Genomic DNA, 15472 nt, shown 5'->3' with positions numbered 1-15472 from the left:
TTATTACATGCGTACAAAGGAAGAGTCAGTGAAACCAAGAAAAGCATGAGGAAATGTATCCATCTTTTCAGTTGTTATTATTTTTTGCTGTTATTGGAAATTAATACTGCAATTTTTTTTTATCCCTGAATGCCAATTTATTACAAAGTAGGAGAAAAATCAACCGCATGCTGTTGGTGAGGTGGATCGCGGGATGTGGTTTTCTTTCTTTATTTTTTATAATCATATAACGATCAGGATATAAGATGGTGACAGTATTAATTTCCTGTCGACATAACTAATTAATAACAATTAACAATTATTTCTTAGCTTACCATAAGAATCTCTATGCAGCCTTTCCGCGTGCTTGCAGAACTTGCCGCCTAAATGCACGCTAAAAGCAGGCATTAAACACCACAGCGGCCAATAAACATGGGAGTCTTAGACATTGTTTTCCTGTGACAGCGCTTGATACAGTGATCACGATTAAATGTCTTGCCAGTACCAATGTTTTCGACTCTCGTTTCTTAAATGTATTTCTTAGGGCGATTGCTTTAAAAGCCCCGTTCTCCACAAAATCCAGCGTCGTGAGCGTTGCGAGAAAAAAATAAAATATGACGAGCATTAATCTGGAAGGTGGCAGTTGGCAGGTGACGTGGTCATGCGTTGGTTGGCCGTCAGGTTGTGTGACGTCACAAAATCACATGACATGGCCGAGTGGGGAGATTACAGGTGCCGCCACAGTCTTGTAGTCTTCAAAAGTGGTAAGGTCTTAAAGTCGAGTTTCATAGTTAAAATAAGGTTGAGTCTAGTAATTTGGTTCAACATGTCTTCAAGCATTCGTGGCATAATTGCTGTAACCCTGTAATTGGCGGTGGTTGTCGCGCGCTGTTAAAAAGTGATCAGTGATCAGCCTAATCAGCCAATGTGGAACAGTGTAAGCCAGCAGTGTTGGATTTTTTTGGACGGGCTTAGTCTTAATTGACTGTTCGAACGTTCTTTGCCACGAGATTAGTCTTAAGCGTCCAGAAATGGTCAAGATTGACTTACAGCTACGTGCTAATCTGGACAACATTACAGGTTTCACGCCGAGTCGTGACTGTGTGTGGCGCCTTAAGTTAAAATGCATGAATTGTGGAGAAGAAACGACTTCTTGGCAGACGGTCGAGGCGGCCAACAAAACTGCTATGAGGGGGAGACGTGCAAATGCCAACTTGGTCCTGAAGTGCAGGCTGTGCAGCAGGGAAAACAGCATCGATATTCTGAATGACAAGTTACAGACCTACAGCGCCGATAATGCATCCAGCTTTGCTACCGTTGCCGTATTCGAGTGCCGTGGAGCTGAACCAGTTGCGTTCGATGCCAGAGATGGCTTCAGCGCTGAAGCAACGGGAAGCGGAACTGTGTTTGTAGACGTCGAGTTCGAGGACAATCAGTGGGCTGATTATGATGAGAAAGGGGAACAAGCTGTTGGAATCTACGACCTGGAGTTCTGTTTCACGAAGATCAAGTGACAAGTTTGCCTCTGCTCGCCGTGGTATCCCTGTCCAGTCCCCTAATGCCGAGCAAGGAGCGCGGGCGGTGAGCCAAGAGAGACATCAGAGTTCGCATCTGAAAGAAACGTTGCATCGTTTTGTGTCCTTTTGTTTGTTTGTTCCTTTTTTTTTTGAGAAATGTTACTGCTTTGTTGACTCTCTGCCGACTTTGAGATTGTCAGAAGTGGTGTACTGGTTTAAAAGTGAGAGTGTGTTGTGTGTCCATTAAAAAATTTTTTCTACTTTTTTTTTTTACTGCTACTGCATTTCTCACTGACATGCACATACTTCATTGCCATTGTACTCATTGTTCTTCACATAGCACATGGGGCGGCCATGCTTGATTTGCAGCTTGATCTTTGTGTAAAAATTGCTGATAAGTAGTTTAATGTTACTAATTACAATGCAGCATGCCCAAATATTTAAACATGCCCACATACAGCACCTCTTTGCATGCTTGCAGTCTGTGAAGGAATGACCAGATATTCACAGGAAGTGAGGAAAAACTCTGTAGGGGAAATTATAAGTGTTGATCAAATATTTAAGTAGGCCGTAGCATATATCAAGGATCTTGCTTCAGCTTGGTCATTGCATCATTGAATGGCTCAGCCAGCATTTACATCACAATCTGTGAGAAGGAAAGAAAAAAGAAAAAGTGGAAGAGGAAGGGAGACATACCAATGCCTTGAAGTGCCAGAAGAGTATGCTCTGTCTGCCTATCTGCAGCTGGCATAGAAATGTGTTCAGGGAAGAAGTTGCACATTAAAAGGAATGCCAGGAAAAACTGGACATAAGATAAGTTTGTACTGAAAGGTTTTGTCGTAGCATCAATCCATTGTGCAGCAAAGCAGTTGTCTGCAAAACGTGCATGTGTTTTCAAATCAACACTGTGACACAGCCGTTCTTTGTGCAGTGTTCAGGGTGGTGCCATACCATTTCGCTTCCCATTCTGCATCCATCTGCTGGTCAAGTTGAAGGCTAGTTTGCAATAAGGATTCGAACCAATGACATATGTACCTCTTATTGTATGCCATTACTTGTACAATTAAGTGTAGGTGTCCGCAGAGGAGTGAGACACTGTACCTTCCTTTCCTTAAAAACCAACTTAAACAAAAAATATATATTAAAAATCTTCTAGAATGAAAAGGCAGTGTTAAAAGCACTATAACATTTACTCTAAAGGCAAAGCTTGAATTTCCCCCAAACAAACCCTGCCTAGCTTCTTGTACCTCAGTAGTAGCTTGTACTTGACCATAACTTTTTTGCAATGGGTGGAAGCTGCAAGTGCACTGCTTCAGTGCATTCATAAGCTGGTCACACAGGTCTGGGATCCATTGCCTTGTTTGCAGGGTCATAGCCAGTGGAGTTGTTTTGGTGTTGGAACACGCCACCGAAATTTTCCGATTGCTATATCCTTCTCCTGCTTTAGGATTTTTTTTTTTCAACCAGCGACGTATAACGTCCACCCAAAAAAAATTTCGGGCTGTGTTACTACTTGTTTGCATAACTCCTAATTCATTGTCAGCAAGGTATAGGCGTGAAATTTTTTAAGGGGCTGAGGCTAAGTCTGATGGTTTATTGCTCTCAGTACTAGCACCGTTAAGGGGCACAAGGCCCCTTTACACGATGATGTCCCTGCTTGAAGTACAGACAGTTCTTAGCCAGCAACAGCTGTGGCCAGGAGAGACATTTCATGTGCACTCCTGGATGCCTACTGGTAAAATAAATTCCTGCAAAATCTTCTGCCATCATAATGTCACAATTTTGCATTTAAAAGAAATCGCTTCAGTGGAAGAGAAAGCCTCAAATTAAGGCAGTTTTTCTATTACCTGTGCCGGCAAACCATGCTCTCCGAAGTTGCCTTACCGACTTCTGCGAGGGACACTGCCCAGCCTTGTCAATGGGGGTTAATATTCATCATTAGCTGGCTGGCACACATAGTACTTAGTAGGCATCCAGGAGGTGGTGGGCACACCGGCCTCTCCTGACGATAGCTGTTGCTGCAAAAATGAACACTCTGTGCTTAGAGGGGCAGGTTCACTTTGTAGAGGAACCATGTGCCCCTTTAGAAGTGATAATGTTGGGAGCAACAAAGCATCAAACTCTGTACTTTAATGACTTGCAAGTTCCAAGTACAACATATTTCAGATACAACACAGACACTTTGGCACAATACTTCTAGTAATTTGTTGACAATGGAGTGGGAGCTATGTAAACAAGACAATGGCACCTAGATTTGTATGACCAACTCGTGAATGCATTGAAGTGAACTTGTAGCTTCTATTCCACTGCAAAGGAGTTGAGGCCATGTATAGGCCACCACTATGGTACAGAAAGCTCAGCACGGCTCGTGCAACTTCATAGCAGGATTTTCCAGTTTGGACCAGAAGTATTTTTTTTTGTGCTTGTTCTCGCTCTTTGATACATTATTTGGACTGCTGCCACTGCAACCAATCAGCCACATGCCTGCCATTAGCGAGTTCACAAAACTAGCATTGAGCATGCCACATTGTAAAGCACCAGTGAGTCCAACAAATATTGCACTCTTTATGCAGTGTACATTTCAGGAAAATAAATGTAAGAAAAAAATTGTATCAGGCCCATTAGAATGGCTATGCTATGGGCTACACAGGCAACAGGTGTGCTATGCAGGAAAAGCGCAGCTATGTGTTAGAGAAGGCTTCCAAGTTTAGACACACACAAAATCAAAGCTGATGCATGGGTCGAGCATTTATCACTATCGAAAGAATCTCAAACAAGGCCAATGTAATGTGCAGCAACTGTTCGAGGAAGCCATTCATGCCTATCACACTTCACTTATTGACAGAATAGAAAGTTTCCAGCAACAAATAGGCATAAGGCAGCCATTTACATAGCGAATAGCACTTCAATGGAAAAAACAAGCAAAAAGAACACGGACAGAGAAAGAAGGCACACAAAGCGCTATGTGTAGCACCGTGTGTGGCTTCTTTCTCTGCCAGTGTCCTTTTAATGCGACAACGTTAAAGGCCCCGTTCACCGAAAAATCCGGCGCCAGCACCAGTATTGAGTGAAAGACGAGTATCACACTGTCAGGCAGTAGCTAGCGGTTTACATGGGTGCGCACTGACTAGATGTAGGTTTGCCTAATGTTATGCTTGGCAGGAGCTGCCAACTGGAGCCTTTCCTTTCATATAGGAGGGTGATATCAGAAGGCTCTCATATCGTGACTAGCAACTTACTGATCTTGCTCAAGAGGAAAGTAGTGCATAACAGTTGCATCTTACCAGTACTCACCTATGGGGCTGAAACATGAAGGCTAACGAAAAAGGTTCTAGTTAAGTTGAGGACAACACAGAGGGCTATGGAATGGAAAATGGTACGTGTAACATCAAGAGAAAGGAAGCGTGCAGAGTGGTCAGAGAAATAACTCGAGTTACTGACATTTTAGTCGAAATCAAGGAGAAATGGGCATGAGCAGGACATGTAGTGCAAATACAGTATAATCGATAGTCTTCAAAAGTAACCAACTAGATCCCAAGGGAAGGAAAGCGAAGCATAGGGTGGAAGAAAGTCAGGTGGGTGGATGAATTTGAGAAGTTTGCAGGGGTTAAGTGGATGCAGCTAGCACAGGACCAGGCTAATTGGAGGAAAATGGGAGAGGCTTCGCCTTGCAGTGGGTATATTGCAGCTGATGATGATGATGATCAGAATCAGCCTGCCAGGGCCCTCGTATTCACATTACCCTTAGGCCATGCAGGCATGTTCACATGGCTTGGTTAAAACGGGGCTTTATATGTGGCCTGGTAGCCTATGCTATTATGTCATATTGCTACGAAGATGACAAAGCGGGCAGTGGCACGGGGCGAAGCGCTTGTGCCAGGCCCGCTGGCCATTAAAGCATATTTCATCGTCATGTAACCACGTCGTTCCGTTTCTGTTGTGTCGCCGTGTTCCATCGCTTGTCATGCCACCACATAACATTTGGTTGGAGGTGCAGTTCATCCCCATCCTCGCCTTGCACCGTCGAAGCCAACCGTACGCAGGGCCGATCTGCCAAAAGCCCATGGAGATTTCCGCCCAGCTCTTTTTGCTCAGACCCGACCAGCTGCTGTCCCCAGCCCTGACCACAACACACGACGGCCAGGAAGAGCCCAAAGCCGACCCCACGACGAAGCGACCTCACGACCACTCGAGCGAAGACAGCAACCCCGCCCAAGCCGTTCGGCGTGTCCATTAGCCTTATAGCCTTTGGCAAACGGTGAAGATTGAACTTGATGCTCCGGTGCAAGCATTCTTCCCATCTTCGCATTCATTGTGGTGTCCAGTGTTTCATGTCCCAATCCTGTATCTGTGTTCATCGTCACGTCATGCATTGGATTTCTAGCAATCGATCTGGACGATCGCTCGGTGGCCCCGGGTAATGCTACTAAGATGACGAAGCGGGCAGTGGCGCGGGGCGAAGCGCTCGCGCCAGGCCCACTGGCCATTAAAGCATATTTCATCGTCATGTCATCATGTCGTTCGTTTCTGCTGTGTCGCCGTGTTCCATCGCTTGTCATGCCACCACATAACAATATCCTTAAAGGAACACTAAAGAGAGAAAGGAAGTGGGTTTGCATCGATAGAATGCCAGTTCCCGATTACAAAAAGACCACTCTTACTGAAAACAGAGCTGTTATAAGGTAGTAAAGAAGAATAACAGAAATACAGGTACCGCCACCACAGCCAAACGGCCGAGGCTCGCAACTACAAATCACATGGCGCGCTAGGGATCCCGGAGGCTGACAAATGCGAATTACGTTGCATGTTTGAATGCGGTAGTACATTTTTTCTCAAACATGATAACAGGCTTTTATCATACGTGAACGACGGCGAAAAGACAACGTAAACGTTGCAAGGCAAATACAAAAATATACTTGGAGGCGCCACAGGCGCCCACTTCAGTTTTGGTTATGTTTCGACTCAGGCATTTCTTGCGCACTCGGATAGTTTGTTTGAACCTACAGCGCCTGAATTACGAGCTTGGAGCAGCAGATGCGCCTTGATGGTTCCCATTTGAGCATTCGGAGGCATGAGCGAGCGAAATCCGCTACCGCCGACACGCTCCTTCGTTCACACTTCTGCGCCAACATATCGCCGCCGTTGCGGTTTCGACTGCGACCTGACCGCTCGACCGCAGCTACGTACGCCACGAAAAGCATACATATGCTAAGTACCAAAGGAAAACCGCATTATCATTCAATTGTTCACTAAATCATGGCACATCTGACCAACATATACTGCGTCAACAAGACCTTCAACGTGCTATTTGCAGGCGTCGTAAACAAAAGGGGCATACTTGCCGCTCATACCAAGGAGAGCGTCGATATATTGCGCTCGTCGCCCGGCGAAAAAAAGGACTTCGGTTAAAAAGTAAAAACTAAAAATAACGAAGCACCAGAAATATGTTACAAAAGATTAAAAAAAAATCGATTTGTAAAAAAAAACAAAAAAAAAAAAACGCCAGTAGTGGTAAGACTCGAACTCGCTACTACTTGCTACGTAACGTTCGGCGCTAACCGCTCGGCTACGCCGCGTCATATCTACTCCCCCTTTTGAATAAATAAATGTGTTGAACGAACGCCACAGGAACCTTAGAAATATTTCTAGTTTTTATGTTATGGCCCCATTTACAATAAGGTGTTTCCGCTGCCGGTCTAAAAATTACAATTTCTTGATCATCGGCGCATGCTGCCTGCTCTCACGTCTTGCAACTAATGTTCTGGATGCCTGTGCGCACTATATTGTGCACTGGATCCATTTTAACATGTGGAATTTCACAGCGCTGGCAAATGTAGTGGCGCCGGTACTTCGGTCATGTTCTGCTACCGTGGACGTAATTTTCGCTGAACACGGAGTTGTAGCACAAACCTTGAAGGAAAAAAGTGCGACGAAGCTTCAAAACTGACAAGCGCAACAGCGAGGACACTATTTTGCTGGTAACTAAATCTTATTTGTATGTAAACATGTCAGGAAGCGTTGCGATGACCGAAGGCTCGGTTTGTTTATACACAGTGCAAGAAGGAGCGCAAAAGCTTGAGAAACATGTAAAGTATTGTGCATTACAAGCGCTCTATGTTTTTTTTTCTTCCTTTATGGGCCCATCCCTCGGTAAATTACTCTCTTCATCGCTTTATTTATTTCGGCTGAGGCCGTCATTGCGAGTACGCTGTTGCCATGTTGGCTCTTGAGGGATGCAACGCCGCGGGCCGCGCCGGCTCGCTAGCTATCACGGAATCTCCGCTTACGTCACAGTGTGCGTCACTCAACTCCGACTACGTAGTCGGAGAGCACAGTTTGAATTCTACCGGCGGGAACAAGAAAAAAACCTCAACTTGTTATCGCAATATCTCAGCAATTATTCGATTTTTTGCTGCCGGATATGCGGCGACAGTGTCACCAAATGTAGTTTATTAGATTTTCATACCATCTTTGGCTGCCTTTAGTGTCCCTTTAAAGATGGAGCTTCAAGGTCCCCTATAATTTTTTGTGCTACGTTTCTTCCATTTAACTCATGAACCAACAAGCCCAAGCAGCTACCCTTTGGGTAACACTTGTTCCAAGAAACTGATATTTTGGCAGTCTTGTTTTTTTTTCCCAACATGTTACATTTTTGTGTTACTGGTATGAAGAGGGTCACATGACTTGACTTTAGGTTTGCTTATCAAGTTTTTAAAGCCAATGCAAAGCACAAGGCTACTCATGATTGTACATTTTGGTAGTCCAAGTTGAAGAAAACTGCACTGAAAAACTGAAGCAGACCAAAAAGCAACTGTAAGTGTTAACTAGAATGTAAAGTCCCAGCCGCAATGTTATGGAGTACGTTTCGGCAGTCAAGTTCTTATCATACTTTACCTAACATCTTACCTAACAAGAAGTACTTTACACATATATGTTAGCAAGTGCCACTGGTGCACTTGCGCATAAACCCAAAACAGCATTGTACCTCGTCTATGCAGTGGGGAAAAGAATTTCAAACACCACAGCATGCTCCATAGTATTTTGGCCGTGCCTGTACGTCACAGCACACACAAGAAAAGCAGTGCACGACGCTCTAGAGGCTCATGATATATGGGGGTCAAGTCTTCAAAAGAGCATTTGCTTAACTGTGGCTGCAGATGACAATGGCACGTTACAGAGGATATCACACAGCAGCATGGTACATTTTGAACAATGTCTTTATTATGATATGATGACAAACTGTGATATTCACATGAATGGGGAAAAAATGAACGAGAACAGTGCTCAGAGGTAGTTAGTAGATCGGCCCTTCGCTCTGAGGGTCTTCTCAATTTAAAACTGGTGCAGGTCAGCACGCTGAAGGAATGCTTGCTTCCTGCACATAAAATAGTCTAGCTCATTTCACAATGCATCCACATCTTACTAAAACCAAGATTCTTGCCCAACTGTAAGGAAACAAACATGTCAGTTCGGACAAGGTGATGCACAGTAACAGCCATAGGTCAATGCAAGATTATCTAAAAATATAACATGTAATCATAACCTTGCTAACTTGACATAAATGACTATTTATTAGTAGGCCTAGTGCTTCCAAGAACTTTCATGAAAATATTAGTTGACATGCATTTCAATGAAGCTGCAGCAAGTCAACTAAGACGAACAGAAAAAGTGTCAACACTGGAAATTTAGCACTGTGGTAGGAGTAACAGGGTGAGAGTATTGCTTGTGATTTATGTTTGGAATTTGGAAGAGAAAACAAAACAAAAAACAACACAAAATATGTGACAGTTAGTGCCAAATGTTGTAGATGCCACAATGATATATGACACAGCTGTACTGCTGATATTCTGACATAGGACCGACACCATTCCAACTTTAGGTTGACCAATCATCTCGCCCTATCATATACGCCAGCAGTCCCGGCTAGCTCAGTTGGTAAGCGAACATTCCTGTGAGGTGGTTATCCATGGCTTGAACACCAGACCAGGACACATTTTCCTTGTTTCTGTGAAAGCTGTATGGCTTCAATTTGCAGGCAAGTCTACACTACCCGAGGGGTTTCTCCTAAACAATGAAAAGTAGAATATGAGGTGACATGGCCTGAAATATTGCAGAAGAGTCTTGCACCATCCAATATCAAAGGTGACTATGTACAGTGCTCTAATTCATTCCAGATGGAATAAGAAATCCAAATGAAAAACTGTGTTGGATAGTTCTTTAAGGTACTGCCACTTCAACAAAATGTGCTACCAGATTACAAGAACGAAAAGATCTTGCTTCAGGTTAATGAAATTGAGCCTGATACAGACTTTTCAGCCAAACTAAGAAAGAAAGGAAAGCAGCACTTTCTTGATGCTGACAAGTGCAGTGATGGGCCAGCCGCAGCCCTCCCATTGTCGTGGTATGCATCAGTGCTTTCATACTAGAGCACTTGCAAAAAATGCCCACAACAGTGTAAACACTAGCACAAGAGTAATGCAAGAGCATTCAAGGCATGTGCCAAGATGAGGATCACAATGCTCAACGAAGGATTGCTTTTCAAGTCATCCAGAATGCATTTTTTTCTTTGTTCTTCACATTTTCTGACACATACACCGATTGAAAAATTCTTCAAATTACTATATCCTCCCATTCTGATGCAACTCTCATGAGATCACGCACTTTGAACATTCGAATATCTACTGTGTCAAAATATTTATCTTTAAAGGGAAAGAACACTAGCCAAAATATGTCAAAGGATTATGGTAGAGTTGAAAAGACCTTGCCTCATAGAGTAAAGATCGAGCACTAAAATATCAGAGGCTTTACAATTTTAATTTGCCATTGAAAATCGCATTAAAGAAAAACGAGGTGCTATCCAGCGAAGAAACCCTATTACTTTCAAGGTAATACCCCACGTGACTACATATATCAGCAAAATATCGCTGATTTTCGGATTTTCGTAAGTGCACACTTTTTTGTTACTTCTAGAAGTGCTTGTCATTATTTATTATATTTTGCGCTCTCTGCACTGAGTCATTCTAGCGGAAATTAAGAAGAAATGGACATGGGCAGAACATGTAGTGCGAAGAGAGGATAACCAATGGTCACTAAGGGTAACAAATTGGATTCCAAGGGAAGGAAAGCATAGCGGGGGGCGGCAGAAAGTTAGGTGGGCGGATGAGGTTAAGAAGTTCGCAGGGGTCAAGTGTATGCAGCTAGCACAGAACCGGGTTAATTGGAGAAATATGGGAGAGGCCTTCGCCCAACAGTGGGTATAGTCAGGCTGATGATGCTGATGCTGATGCACTGCGTCCTTAAATAAAACCACTCCTCATTTTGCACTGCGAGAGGCATGCTTTCAGGTTTTGCCACTAGATGGCACCACAGTGTTTGGAATTGCATGAATGAAGCGATTATAGTGCCCACTAAAACTTTCGTCGACGAGGCTTGCATTATTGTGCCGTAACAGCCTTTAGTGTGAAACTGAAAAAGAGTGTTCCTCAAAGCAAAAAAATATTTAATCACTGTCTGGCGAGTGAAATTTATATTTGTTTTCGGTACATCTTTTTTCTCGACCACCAGCCATCATCGTGGTCGCTGCTCATGGTTTCTAGCATCGGACTACATAAAGACAGCCGCATGCACTGATCGAAAAATTCTCGGCAAAAATTTTCAACACCGTTTCTACCAAATCCACTATGGAATCGAACATATTAAACATCAATATTTCCATTGCGCCGAAAAATATTTTAGACCTAAATTTTAGTATTTTGTCCCCTTAAAATCAGCTACTGGCCTCTTTAACTCCAATTTTTTTTTCGAGTGAACAATGTGACCTTGCGTACTGATTTTGATTTGAAAAACACACTGCTAAAGAATTTGGAATGGAAGGCCGGTCTGGACGAGTCTTCAGCTAGAGTGAAGATTGCTGGGAAACGTATCAACAACCTTAGATATGCGGATGATACCACTTTAATGGCAGAAAGTGAAGTGGAACTCAAGAGACTTCTGATGCGCGTACAAGAGAGTGAGAAGTTTGGGCTTAAACTGAACATTAAAAAGACAAAGATCATGGCATCTTGCCCCATCAAGTCCTGGAGCATCAAGGGACAACAAGTGGAAGCTGTGACAAATTTTCTCTTCTTGGGCTCCAAGATAACCCTGGAAGGAGACTGCAGCCATGAAATTAGGAGACGCCTACTTCTGGGAAAGAGAGTCATGGCTAGCCTTGACCGCCTAGTAAAGAGCAGAGACATTAGCCTGCCAACCAAGATCCGTATAACTCGTGCTATGTATGGTATTTCCAGTTGTGATGTATGGATGCGAGAGTTGTACTGTGAAGAAGGCTGACCGCCGAAGAATTGACGTGTTTGAATTGTGGTGCTGGCGGAGAATCTTGAGAGTTCCTTGGACGGCCAGAAGATCAAATCAGTCGATATTGTCGACCATAAACCCTGACTGCTCATTGGAGGGTCAAATTCTAAAGTTAACGCTCAGCTACTTTGGTCATCTGATGAGAAGAGAGGAGTCGCTGGAGAAAGATTTTATGTTGGGAAAGGTTGAGGGTCACCGGAGAAGGGGTAGGCAGCGAACGCGATGGTTAGATGGCATCCTCGAGGCGCTGCAGATGAAGTTATGTGATGTTAGGAAGATAGTGAGAGACCGGAAAGCGTGGCGTGATATGGTCCATAGGGTCACGAAGAGTCGGACACGACTGAACGACTGAACTGAACTGAACTGAAAGAATTTGAACCATAGAATTTCTATTTTGAAACTCAGCAGGACAAACATGAGAAGTATACAGCACTGAAACAATCTAAATCTCCATACCACAGGCACACGTGATCACAGGGAATATAACAGATCAATGCCTTAACACTGCTTCTTCATTTTAACCCACATTTGCTCCACCCACCTGCAGTGACACAAACCATAATGGTCATTAAAATTCTGAAGAAAAAATTACAGCTGCCAACCCTGCAGTTAAACCTTAGTCCCAACTAAGTTGGCAAAATTATAGAAAAACAATTTTTTTTTATAAATACCAATATACACATTATTTCACCACTGCCCTTTTTGTATACCCCTACCTTTATTGTACCTCGGTTACTTTGTTCTGCCTTTCACAGAAACTGCCAAAGCTTCGTTCCTTTTCTATAGTATACAGTACACTGATTCTGCTGCCTTGTCACTGTCAGCTGTATGTGGAGTGAGACTTGATCAAAATTTTTCATTGGCCTTTCCTGCCAATTAGAAGGACGGAAAATAATGTTTTAAAAAATCTAAAATCGAATGCAGATTTCTGTTGTCATTTCTATTAACTTGACATCAGGCAGCCCATGCTTTTACGTTGACTGTTTCATAGCAGTATAAGATCAGCAAATACTATAGGAGGTATACCAATGATCGAAATGGGTGTCATTTGTCATGCCACTGAAGCAAAGTTCAAATCTCCTGAAATATAGCAAGAACCACTTGTGTACTTACGCAGCTTATCTCTACAAATGACTTCAAGTCTGCGTGACTGTATTTCTCAAAGTTCCTCAAAAAACAAGCCCCAAGGACAAAATCAAGTAAACAGACATGGGTCGGCAAATAAGAGTGTGGGAAAATGCTACAGTTACTTACCCGTCGTTGCCTCGATTGTATTCTGCAGATCCTCTGCAATGCCTTCACTCTGCTTGTAGCTGTCCCAGTCCAGTTTTGACTTTTCCTGCCTGTTAGAGAGCGGAGCTCTACACTGAAGCTTGTACTAGCTTGTACTACATCAGGGCACAATCAATCATGAACTACAAAAGCAAAAGCATGCCAAATTCTGGGCGCACCCCAACTAAATTTGGAAGTCACCATTGGGGTGGCCATAGTTTAATTACCCACTAGCCCACACCCTGACCCTTCTATGCTTCTACAACAAAGAACCTCATCAACGAAGCAGCTAAGAATGCATCAGGCCTCTCACTTTTCATATTACATGCAAGAAGAATAACAAAGTCTGTCCAAGCAGTAACACAGGTGGTATATAGTCGTCCCCCTTCCAAGGCACAAAAAGAAAGAAAAAAAAACATTATCCTGGATGCAAATCTTGGACGATAATGAAAGGTTTTTTTCCCCCAAATAACCAGCCATATTGCATACTGTTTTCATTTCATGATCTCAGCAAATCAATAACTCAGCACCAATGCAATACCTTACCAGTACAGGTACCATCAAAAAGTAAATGGAAGGCAATGCTCGTCAAAAACGTCAATTTTAGTCGCCAATATTTTATGCATTGCTGAACAGATGTGTATTCAGTCTAAATGTGGTTCTATGAATTACATGGTGCACAACAAACCTCGACCATTTGGCTTTGGATTCAAGGAAATTCAATTTATATTCAACAAAGTTGCCTTCCTTTTGACAATGGATATACAAGACTCCAAGAAGTTATGAGTTGTAACCACTATCGTGTTGAAAACATTGTTGGTTCATGAAACGATGCCACAAAGTGCATGATAAAATGGCTTTGGTGACTACACAATGGCACTCATGGAGCCTCTGCGCAGTGCTGTCTAGAAAATGTTTTATGGTTTACAGACAGAACAAGGTGCAGAAGATGGGTAAAAAAAAGTCAAAGGAAACTGAGCAAGGGTTGAAAGGCAGCCAAGACAGAGTAAGCAAGGCTAAACACTGTAGGTCAGTTAAACAGGGTTAAGTCCAAACTGAATTTTACACTGATTACTTGCTCCTGGCTTTCATTTTATGATAAAAAAAGAAAAAAGAAAACAGCAAATTACAGGGTCAGCATACATAATGCGATTACGAGTACCAAAGTTAGAATGACCTATCATAAAAAAATCCTGACCATCAATAGTGTTAAACAATGAAATGTGTTCTGCATTCTAAACTGATCAGCATTCTTACTACGTAAAAGAGAAGGTCAACACTAACCAGTGTACTAATTTTTGCTTCTTGCTGAACAGCTGGTTCAGCAGATTTCCTGCTCCACCTGGCTTCTTTTTTCTGAAGGGAAAAAAGGAAACAAGTTACTGATCATACAGTGCCTTTTCATTTTCTTTTTCTACTTTTGACTCGAACACACTGTGTGCACAGAAAGAAGCATAATGTTGTTGAACCTAAAGGGATATTTTTAACAGCTGTCAAAAAGCCACTTTTTGTTTTAAAAGAGACATGAGCACATTTGGTAACAACTAGGGGGAGGGAGAAAGAAAGATGTAACCTGTGCGGGATGTCATACAAGGTGTCCTCCCAGTCACATCTGGCTACCCAGACGTGAAATGAGTATGAACACAAACATGATTTTCCTGGGAACCTTCCCTCTGTTTGAATTCAGAAAGTTGCCATGAGGCACTATGAGCACAGGTGGTCTCATTACAGCACCCCAGTGGCATAGCGCCCTATGCTAGGTGTCACCCTCGTTCTGATTACCCTCAGCTGCATGGATGCTCTGCGACAATGATGACAACAAACATGGTTCGCACAGAAGCGTTTGCCTTGAACAGCTAACACTGCAAAATACAAATGTGCCAGCAATAAATCTGGCCCGGCCCATTTAATTAAAGCTTTTTATTAGCATGTGAGACTACAATTTCTCCCTTTTTTGAAACTGATGAATTGTTATAAGCAGCGAGAGCATGGGATTTATTTCCATGCAAAACTTGACAGTTGACTACTGTATGGAATAATTACGCACATTTTACGACATCCACTAAGCACAGATGCATTTTCCTCTGCTTTTATGAGCAAGTCTTCTTTCACACAAGACATGTTCTCTCATTGCATCCCAGTGAGCAAAAACTACACCTACTCCCAGTGTGACGCTACACAAAATGCATGCACGCAGCACTCACCAAACTGTTTGACAGGAAAACATCACCAGCTTGAGGAACTTTTCTAAGCTCAGTTTTTAAGTATAAGTTTTTTGTATTTCTAGCTGGTTTCAGTTTCTTGCAGACTTAAAATTAATCTTTTTTTTTTTTTTTTGTTATATCGCC

General features: G+C 42.9%; 1 protein-coding gene, 1 long non-coding RNA gene and 1 pseudogene across 7 annotated transcripts in view; 2 read left to right on the top strand and 1 right to left on the bottom strand.

Moving 5' to 3' along the window:
* The window catches only part of LOC146205238 (uncharacterized), a 118548-nt gene extending 104153 nt beyond the window's left edge, over positions 1–14395 (bottom strand). The window contains exon 1 of the long non-coding RNA XR_014701590.1: positions 13107–14395. This is a non-coding gene — a long non-coding RNA (uncharacterized LOC146205238). The remainder of the gene's footprint in view (positions 1–13106) is intronic.
* The window catches only part of LOC146205237 (beta-alanine transporter-like), a 172059-nt gene that overhangs the window by 128919 nt on the left and 27668 nt on the right, over positions 1–15472 (top strand). The gene's annotated exons all lie outside the window — the stretch shown is intronic.
* LOC146205239 (CXXC motif containing zinc binding protein pseudogene) lies at positions 140–1757 on the top strand (annotated as a pseudogene).

This window comes from Amblyomma maculatum, chromosome 1 (genome assembly GCF_055883805.1).
Source record: "Amblyomma maculatum isolate TAMU_Amacu chromosome 1, ASM5588380v1, whole genome shotgun sequence".
Taxonomy (NCBI): Eukaryota; Metazoa; Arthropoda; class Arachnida; order Ixodida; family Ixodidae; genus Amblyomma; species Amblyomma maculatum.
This window is presented reverse-complemented; position numbering and strand designations above follow the sequence as displayed.